Raw genomic sequence first — 10,511 nt, 5'->3', positions numbered from 1 at the left:
AAGAAAATAGTTTATTCAGAGAAAACATTAGATATCTCTTAGGTATAATTCTGTTGCTCTATGTATATTAAAAAAAAATTGTGGTGGTGTCACCTGCAAAGCATAATAACAATTCCTAGGAAACAAATAATAGAATCTGGGTAATAAAATATAGTCTAACCTTTCTTCTTTTTCTCTGTATTTAGTATAGTCTCACTTACTCACAGGGGGACGCGTGCAGAGGCCTCGAACCCGGCACCTCAGACCAGAGTTTCTTGTGCGAAACCGCTGCTCCCCACACCTCAGCTCAGGGATCGTGGGCAGAAGGACACGCCTCTCAATCCAAGATGGCAGCGGCAAGCCATGCGCAGAGACTCCGCGAGATTTGGAGCCTGAGCCACGCAGCTGCGTCTGCCTCGCGAGACTCCGCCCTCTTCTCGCGTAACTGACGAGAACGCCAGCCAGCCGCGCCGTTGAGGATCCGTTGGGAAGAGTGTGAACTTTAGAACGTGAGGTCGGACCTCTCCAGAATTGAACTCAATTTTGTTTTATCGACACGGGTGACACCAGGAGGACACTTTTGGGGGCCTGACAATTTCGGCTCGCCCTGGGTTCAGCGAGAGGATGGCGGAGGCTTTGGGAGGTTTGTGTGAGGATGACTGGCTCTGGTTTCTGAGTTCACCGAAAGGTTACAATGGCGGTAGCCTTCAGCAGAATTCAGAGCAACTCTGCCCAGGAACCCGATACCCGGGTGTGGTGCGCACACAGTGTAGCCCTAGGGGCATCTGCACTTGGCCCCCTCGAGGGGATCACACCGTGCCGGCTGTCACTGGGGCTTGGAGACTGATACTCATGCGTATCTTCCAGCTGCTTGTGGCTGTCCTTCCCTTGGTGCCAGATGCCCGGGGACGGCGGGGTCCTGTGGACGAGAAAAAGCCGCAGCAGTCTGACCCGCTGTCTCGCCAGCAGTGCTGCCTGCCTGACCCCTGTACAAGGCAGTAGCGGCTGCACCAGGACTTTTTGCCCTCCTCGCTGACCTGGGTCAACGGTATATTCTCCCTCATCACTTGCAGTTTGGTAGAGGAACTGGGCAGCCCATGAGCCAGGAGGCGAGACCCGGGAAGATCCAGGTAGTGAGGACCGCCTGACAAAATGGATAAGGATGCATCTCTGAGTTCCTGAAGTGGGCTGGGGGCCCTGTGAGCCACTCGCGGGACCGTGAGCTGCTGGCGAGAACAGGAAACACCCACCGCCCCACCGCCCCACCTCTCCTCCCCCTCTGCTTGTGAGGCAAACCTTGGGTGATTCTTCATCAGCCAAGTTTCCACGGGCTCTCCTCTGGGATCAGCACAGGATACCAGCTGACCCGGCAATCTGGTAAGTACTCCATGGGGATTCCTCATAATTTTAGCTCTCAACTGGCTGGAGGTCTGAAAACTCCTCCTTTTTGGCTGAAAGGGGGAAAGAGAAGGCCCCTGCCTCAGACAGCTGTGCCCCCCCGCTAAGGGACCACATAGGTCAGGAACTAAGGTGGCTAAGTGGCTCTGGCTCAGAGGTAGTTCCGTTTAACCTCCTGTGGCACATTCTGACTGAGGAGGGACGAGTGGGTCATTACACATTCACGTGGCACCCCCAGTTAAATCAGAGTCCACGCCATTTGACCACCTCCTGTTTTGGACTTTTGAGGAGTCCATTAACAATTTGGTGCTGGTTCAAAATTTCCAGAACCAGAAATCTTATTTGGGTCAAATCTTGTGGAATTTTCATACCAACAAATAACTCTAACTCCCCCCCCCCCTTGGAAATTGGAAACAAATCTAAAACAGAATCTCTAAGGAATGGGGAGCCAAATGTCCACCATACAGAAGGATAGCCCATTAGGGTGCATCCTGCAGAACGGGAAGATTTTCGGGTATCACCCCTGACCCCAAAACACTTCATCTTCCTATGTAATGCAGACAGGCTCCAATACCGGCTGGGAGATGGGGGAAGTTGGCCCATCAGTGGGTCTCTAAATTACAGCAACCTTTTACAGCGGGACTTGCTATGCCAGAGACAAAAGAAATGGAATGAAATTCCCTATGTCCAGTTTTTTATGGCCTTTTATCTGAACAAAAACCCTCAAAAGGGATGTGGGCACTCCTCCACTGAGGTAATACCAGTCCTAGACCCTCCCCCTGAGGACCTTCTTAAGCTCCTCCCTCACCCTCCTTCTACTGCTCCCTCCCTACACCCTTCGTTCATGTGTTCCGATTTCGGCCACAGGCTTGAGGGTCCCTCTTCAGACCAACCCCCTCCCCCAGAACACAGTCCAGCAAGTACACGAAGTGAGGCTAATTACCAGCCAGGATCCAACAACCCGCCAGAAAAAGTACTCCTTTTGAGGCAGGTCTGGGACGGAGAAGGAGGGCTCATCCAGGTGTGCATCCCATTTACCACTTTTGATTGGTATAACTGCAGAAGTCATAGTAAGGGATTGAGAGAAGATCCAGAGAGCTTCCTGAATCTGATTAGGGGAATCTTTCAAGCCCATGACCCCACCTGGGCTGACATCCAGAGCCTCCTCAGTGTACTCCTAACAAGGGAAGGAAAGGCCATGGTCTTTTCAAAAGCCCAAGAAGAAGCAAAGAAAACAGAAATATGCTATTTCATGCTATTTTCAGACTGAGGAATCAAGGGATCCCAGATAACAAAGCCAAATGGGACCAACAAGACATTGGAGAGTGGAGTGGAAGACAGTCTGACCCGTTGTCAAAATATGATCCTAGAGGGAATCCAGGCAGTAGGAAAGAAATCTGTCAATTGGAATGAGATAAAGGAAATCAATCAGGTTCCAAGACAAAACCCCTCAGCATGGCTAGTGCACCTCAAGGAATGCCTCTGAATCTGTACCACCACCGACCCTGAGTTGTTGGAAGGGAATGCAATCCTGAGGTCATATTTCATTTCAAAGTGCCCCTGACATTAGTCCTAAGCTTCAGAAACTGGAAATAGAATTAGACACCCCTATCTCTCCCCTGGTTGAGTTTGCCTACTGGGTGTTTAACAACCAAGAAAAGTCAGAGGACGAAAAGACCCGGAGGCAAGCCCTTCAATGTCAGCCAGTCAGCAGGGGAATCTGGACTACCCGCCCAAGGAGATTCCTGACTCCAGTGAGTGACCCCTGCCCCCCACTGAGGGATAGCAAGCCAAGGAAACTAGGACACAATCAGCATGCCATATGTAAACAAGAGGGACACTGGAAGGGAAAATGCCCTTGCTGACCCCGAAGGGGGACAGATATGGCATATCCCAGCCACTACCCTCAATGGCAGATGGTCCAAATAGATGAAGAATGACAGGGCCAAGGGGCTTCTAAGCTGGCACTGCAATTGACTCCCGAGGAGCCCTGGCTGACTTTGGGAATAAGGGGAAGCCTATCCCTATCCAATTCTTAGTCGACACTGATGCCCCTTACTGGTTCTGAATACCAGATCAGGCAAACTTGGTCACAAGAGTTGTAAAATTATGGGGTTATCAAGTAAGGCCCAAGAACAGGCATTGATAGAGCCATTCGAATGTAAATTGGATGAACACACACTCACCCATTCTTTCCTGTATGTCCTGAATACACTACACCCCTGCCAGGAAGAGAGATCTTCGATAAATTGGGAGCTACTATCCCCCTAAACGGGAGACAGATTGGAGACTGCTGTCCCCTTAGACAAAGAGCAAAAGATGATGTTAATGGCTGTGGACAGACCTCCCTGGACAGAGCAAGTCGATCTCCTCAGAGTAAATTCCAAGGTCTTGGCCCAGGGACCAGTGGGACGAGCTGTAGGAGTCAGTCCCCTGATAGTCCATCTAAAACCTGGACATACATGGCCCAGTAGAAAACAGTACCCTCTCTGCAAGAACTCTGTCCCCCTCCCCAGTGACAAAAACCCTATAAAGCAGCCCCACCCTCAGACTCTCCGAGAGAGTTTGTGTCCTAGAGCACAAGCTCACATTTCTCCATTTTTTGATCAAAGAATAAGGCTTTTCTTTGATTCCAAACTGAAGCAAACTTGGGCTCACTCTGCTGGCTCAAAGGACACCGGACAGGAGGACCCTTTCTGGGGACTGACTCAGGGGGGTCAGTAAAAATGGTGGAAGATAGATCTTGGTTCCTTTCACCAATTTTCTTAAGATAAAGAGTAGTTCAAGAACTAAGCTATTCTGGCAAAGGTAGACTTGAATTTTCAAAGTGCAGTAAAAAAGTCTACTTATTTTGTTTCTAAGGGGAAACAAATATGGGAAACAAAGCATTTTCATAGTCTATTTGTATGGAAGAGTGTATTCCCCAAAGGACTTCTGTTGTACATGGAAATCCAAGAGAGTCGATATAATCAATAAAGCCAGAATTTGGGTGTGAAGGAAAAAGCGATGTGATATGACAGAGCAATTACAAAACATCATGTAGCATTCCCAAAATCCAGTGTAAATCTTCTGACATTTAGAATCAATTGTGAACTAGTTTATTTTTTCCTTTGTTCTCAGTTTAAATTAAGGTTGGATATTTGGTTCACTTTAACTTCTAAAAATGAAAAATAAAAAGGAGAAGCAAACAAGGCAAATCTTAGTAGTATTGTAGGGTAGCAATTTGTACTGATGACTTGTGATACTGATTCAAAAGTAACTGAAAAAATAAAAATTAACTCAAGCCAGGATTCCGGAGTGTTTTTGCTGCTGAGGAGATGGAACATTCAAGAATTAAGTAACAAGGTGCAGAGCTGGCCAGGCAAGAATTAATGTAAAACTTATTCTGTGTTATCTAGCAGGAGTATTTTTCTAGCAATCATTAACCTGAAACTGTCAAGTTCTGTGGACTTGGCCTGAATTAGAAGATTGTAACTCAGCTATTTCTAATTTTAATTTATCTCCAATATGATACTGTAGGACATATTTCATGTAATTTTAGTTGTGTTTATGTGTGCTTGCTAAGGAGAAAATCAACAATAATCTCAAAGTTTTTAAGAAACTATCTATCGTGAATGTTGGAGAAATATAGAACAAATATCCTAGATGGAAACAAATTATAACAGTTAACTATTTTTAAAACAAACACAGATTCTTATGCATGTGTACATTTTAATTGGGAAGTGGCTTGTAGTTTTACTTCTACCCTTTACAGCTCATTTACTTCTCCAAATTATGTACAATTTTCACTAATCAAATTATCATAGGTTATAGAACAGGTTGTTTCCGTATTACAGCAAGGTACTTTATTATTAAAGTCAAGGATTTTTTTTTCCTAATTACCCTTAAAAGCCAGCTATCGTTGGCAACAAACTCTTTATATTCTTTAAATTACTTGTCAAATGCTGACATAATATAGAAAGGAAAATTAAGTAAAATAAAGCACCTTTGTAAATTTAGGATAGTGCAGTTTCTCTGAAGTTGTCAGGAAGAAGTCATAGCCATACTTTATTTATTTGCTAGCTGATTTTGCTGAATAAAGTTTATTTGCATGTCAATTCCATTTGATTTGTTTAAAATGATATTGTATAAATATTTTTCTTCCATTATGAATACAGTAAGTCCCCTACATATGAACTGTCAAGTTGCAAACTTTCATAGATGCGAATGTGCATTTGCATGTCCAGTCGCGTAAACTAGTTCACGTGTCTGGCGTACATCGTTACGTGCATGCATCCTTTACAAGTGGTTGTGCTTTTGTGTACTTTACAGTACTGTATAGAGTACAGTAGTACACTATCTTTATTTCAAGCCCAGGATATCTGGAAGCAAGCGTAAAAGCAGCAGTAATGTAGCTGGTACTGATAAGAAGCGCCAGGAATTGGAGGCCCAGAGAAAGGCTGAAGAGAGACAAGAGAAAGAAGAAATAACTGAAGGACCAGAGAGATTCATGACACAGGAAATGGCAAGGGGATTTTCTTTATTTGAGGAGGCATTGTTAGTTTTTGAAACACAGAACCTGAACATATAATAGTACACGAAGGTTGCAGCAGCTGTACAGAATACATTCTAGGGCTACCGTATTATCTATGATGAGAAAAAAAGAGCTACTACCCAGACATCACTGGATCATTTTTTCAAAAGAGTAAATAGAATTGAATCCAGCAGGGAACCAGAACCTGTGCCATCAATGTCAGGCGTGAGTGAAATTGCAGCTTGCCCTCCGTCTCCTCTTCCTGATGATCATTCAGCTCTACCATCTCCCACCTCTTCTCCCTCCTCCAATCAGTAACTCTTCTTGCCTGTTCACTCGATGCCAGCCCCTGTATGCCAGCTGTTGTACTGTGCTACTGTACTTTTCAAGGTACAGTACTGTAAGATTAAAAATGTTTTCTTTATTGTGTTTGTTTTTTATATATTATTTGTGTGAAAAGTATTATAAACCTATTACAGTACAGTACTAGATAGCCGATTGTGTTAGTTGGATACCTAGACTAAATTTGTTGGACTTACAAACAAGTTGGACTTACAAACATGCTCTTGGAATGGAACACGTTTGTATGTAGGGGACTTACTGTATAATGTAGCTAATGTCATCTGATAAAAAGAGCAAAGATTTAATGGAAACAAATTCTGTTGATACAAAATATAATTTGATGAGTTTGAACAACCAACTACAGTGCCTGAAAAATCTGCTTTAATTGCTTATGAAGATACAACAAAAAGGTAGAATGTGACTATGTCTTTTGAGTTATAGAGGAGAGAAAACACTATGCCAAGATCTAGAAATTGGTTATTGCAAAGAGGAAGAGATTTGATATAACCAATATCAGTGAGAAAGATTTTAAGTACGTTCCTGGACTACATTTTTTCCATTGCATACCCTACACTAAAGCAACTTCAGTGGCACCTAAACAAATATATTTTCCAAAAGCTAAAGAAGATTTTGATTCACATGCATTCTTTATCCCTAAATTCTAGACCTATTTGTTGGATTCACTAGAAAACAGAAAAAATATCCATCAATTTGAGAGGAAATTTCTTTGAATCACCTAAAGCTCAATACTTATGTGCCTCACCCATAAACTAATCTCTTTTTAAATCAGACTATAACTTGGAATTCATAATTCCTTTGACAGGAGACTTTCTCACTATATTTAATTTAGTATGGAAATTAACCTGTCTCCGTATGCACAAGAAATAACACAGGATTAGTTCTAGGACAAGGAGAAGTTCAACATGATCAAGGATACAGCACAGATGTGCAATTAAATGTATTAGTCAGGAAACGTCTAGTGAGAAAAGAGGGTTCAAGTTCAGAAAAGCAGACCACTGCTATGCAAAGTTGAATATTAGGACCTCAGAATTCACCTAGGAAAAATATGTATTTCCCTGTCCTCACATATGATACAGGAGAGGAAGATTGCAACTTGAGCCTTGAATTTATACTTACAACACAAAGATGAATAAATAACAAACACAAAACCAAACAAAGTTGAATGAAGAAAGTATGGCAGCTTAAGGACAAGAAAAAAGCTCAATGTATACATGATCATATTTCTAAAAATACTTCTGATCGGAGATAAAAACAAGTAAGAAAATACTCAGATAAAATGTGGTGTGAAATCTATTAGCTAAGAGAGGGGAATCATAAATAGAAAATAGGCAGATATAACTTGACAAATAAAAAGGCTTGCTGAAATTAATAATAATATAAAAATGTATATAAAATCTTTAAGAAGCCAATAGAAATATATTTGCCATTGAGAATATTAACCATTTAGGAAAAAACCATGCATTACTCTTACATTAAAATAAAACAAAGTAAATTTGAGGTGTATCATTGTATAGATACATAATCATAATTTATAAATAAATATACTTTGGAATAATTTTAGATTTACAGAAAACATGCAGAGATAATGCAGAAAGTTTCCATACACACTTCACTCAATTTTCTTAATGTTATACAACCATGGTAAATTTTTCAAAAATAAGAAATTAACATTGGTACAGTGTTCTTAAGTAAACTACAGATGATATTTGAATTTCTGCAGTTTTTCCACTAACATTTTTCTTCCCAGGAGTCTACTCAGGGCACCACATTTTATTCAGTCATCTTGTCTCCTTGGTCTCCTATGATCTGTGACAGTCTTCCCTTGTTTTTCATGGTTTCGACAGGTTTAAAGAGCACTGCTCAGGTATTTTGTAGAATATCTCTTAATCTGAGTGTTTCTGATCTTTCCTCATGGTTACACTGAGTTTATGGTCTTTTATGAAGAATACCGTAGCAGTCAAGCGTCCTTCTTATCGAAATATTTTGGGAATGAATGGTATCAACATGATTTTCACTAGTGATGTCAACCTTGATCAATTCAATAACATTTTAATAGAAAAATATAGAGCAAATATTTAACTGGCAGTTGAATATTTATGAACCTGCTACATAAAATAATTCAAACGTACATATAATTAAATATATATCTTTATAAATTACATATAATTATGTGTGTATATGCATATATGTAAATATATAATTATATATTTTTATCCATCCATGCATATACATATTTAAAACTAGATTTGGCTACCTCAGTTTTTTAAAAGTATGTGTCAATTACAAAAACAATTACATAGAAAATTATAAGTTGTGAATATATGTAACAAAGTAATAGAAGAAAGATTAATTTTTTAAAAATTTATTTTTGGCTGCATTAGGTCTTTGTTGCTGTGCCCGGGCTTTGTCTAGTTGTGGCGAGTGGGGGCTACTCTTCGTTGTGGTGCGTGGGCTTCTCATCACGGTGGCTTCTCTTTTTGCGGAGCACAGGCTCTAGGCCTGCGAAGCTTCAGTAGTTGTGGCACGTGGGCTCGTTAGTTGTGGCTCGTGGGCTTTAGAGCACAGGCTCAGTAGTTGTGGTGCACGGGCTTATTTGCTCCATGGCATGGGGAATCTTCCCGGACCAGGGCTCGAACCCTTGTCGCCTGCATTGGCAGGCGGATTCTTAACCACTGTGCCACCAGGGAAGTCCAGATTAATGTTTTTAATATCTAAAGAATGTAAGCAAATCAATTAAAAGTCTGTTATCCCAACAGAGGGTGGAATGAACGAAAGTAGAAGAACAACAGCCAACAAATTGTAGCAACAGAGAATAAACTGAAGAGATTAGATTGTTATTAAATTTTTGTAAAGTTCTACCCCACTAATTAAATGGAAAAATACCCAACCAGCATAAAGCACTTAATTTAACCCAAAACTAGAACCTATAAAAATGAGTCATTATGCTGCTGTTGTAGTAGACATGAAAATTGAATGCTCAGATTGTGTTGGGAGATTAAATTGGTGCAATTATTTTTTTTTTCTGAGAGCAATTTGTATTTCCTTATAAATATGAATGTCTATTAAATTTTTCAATTGTATTTAAAATTTTTTTCTTAGGGTACATTGGAGCATAAACAAAATTGCTTTAAGAATGACCATCATGGTGACGTCTAAACAGTAAGTTGAAAACCCCCTAAATGCTTAACAAGGACAATACAAATTTATTATAAAAATGAATGAAGGAGCTGAGCGCCAGCCGCCTGCAGCCAACCGCCGTTCTCAACCTTCCGCGGGCGGGCGGAGGCGCCACGGCCGCCGCGGGGGAGGAGCAGCAGCATCAGAAGGCCGGCGGCCGCCGCGCAGGGCACATGGCGTCCATTTTACTGAGGAGTTGCCGCGGCCGGGGCCCCGCCCGCCTCCCGCCGCCCCGCGCCGCCGCTCCGAGGGGTCGTGCGGGGGACTGTGCCTGCCTCAGTTGTGCCAGCACCGCGGGGCTGACGAGCTACGTGAAACTTCCGTTTGGCGGCTGCAGTCCCGTCCACCCCGTGTGCCTTTCCTCGCGAGGTGATCCCCTCGGCCGCTGGGCTCTGAGGCCCCGGCACACGTGCGTGGTGGTCGCAGCGCCGAGGTTCCTTCCTGTGCGCTGCTGGCGCTCGTCGCCCCCGCTGGGCGATGACTCCGTGGTGGAGAAGTCCCTGCGGTCCCTAAAAGACAAGAACAAGAAGCTGGAAGAAGGCGGCCCCGTGTACAGCCCCCCCGCAGAGGCGGCCGGGAGAAAGTCCCTGGGCCAGCGGGTCCTGGATGAGCTGAAGCACTACTACCACGGCTTCCGCCTGCTCTGGATCGACACCAAGATCGCCGCGCGCATGCTCTGGCGCATCCTGCACGGCCACAGCCTGACCCGCCGAGAGCGCAGGCAGGTAATGGGCGTGGGCCCCTGCTGGGCTCACCTGTCAGTTGCTTTAAGTGTCTAAAGTCACAGCAAGAGATTGTCCCGCAGTAGCTTTAGTTCTCGCCTGAGTTAGCTGAATGTTTCTTTCAGACGCCTCAGGGTCCCCGATTTTCCGCTGGGACAGTGTGTGGCTGACGCAGCTCTGTAGAGAAGGTGCAGCCGTAACCGCGTGGGTGGGCTCCGCGGGGCTCTGTTCTCTGCCTGAAGTGTGCTCACGGCTCCGCCTTTGGAGTTTGTGGGGGTTATTTTGTTTGTTTGTTTTTTTAAAAAAACTTGTTTATTTTTGGCTGCGTTGGGTCTCCGTTGCTGCGAGTGGCTTTCTCT

At 43.4% G+C, this 10,511-nt stretch overlaps 1 protein-coding gene and 1 pseudogene across 2 annotated transcripts in view; both read left to right on the top strand.

Annotated features, from left to right (window-relative positions):
- Positions 1–1,283: 1,283 nt before the first annotated feature.
- Positions 1,284–10,511, top strand: part of LOC309656857 (serine/threonine-protein kinase MARK2-like) — a 145,305-nt gene continuing 136,077 nt past the window's right edge. The window contains exon 1 of the mRNA XM_082453880.1: positions 1,284–1,356. The gene's annotated coding sequence lies outside the window, so the exon portion shown is untranslated. The remainder of the gene's footprint in view (positions 1,357–10,511) is intronic.
- LOC309657021 (mitochondrial proton/calcium exchanger protein pseudogene) lies at positions 9,472–10,337 on the top strand (annotated as a pseudogene). The gene is made up of 2 exons (XR_014268336.1): positions 9,472–10,155; positions 10,278–10,337. The product of XR_014268336.1 is annotated as a mitochondrial proton/calcium exchanger protein pseudogene (transcript).

The sequence above is a fragment of the Balaenoptera physalus genome (assembly GCF_965194825.1).
Source record: "Balaenoptera physalus genome assembly, chromosome: 3".
NCBI lineage: Eukaryota > Metazoa > Chordata > Mammalia > Artiodactyla > Balaenopteridae > Balaenoptera > Balaenoptera physalus.
This window is presented reverse-complemented; position numbering and strand designations above follow the sequence as displayed.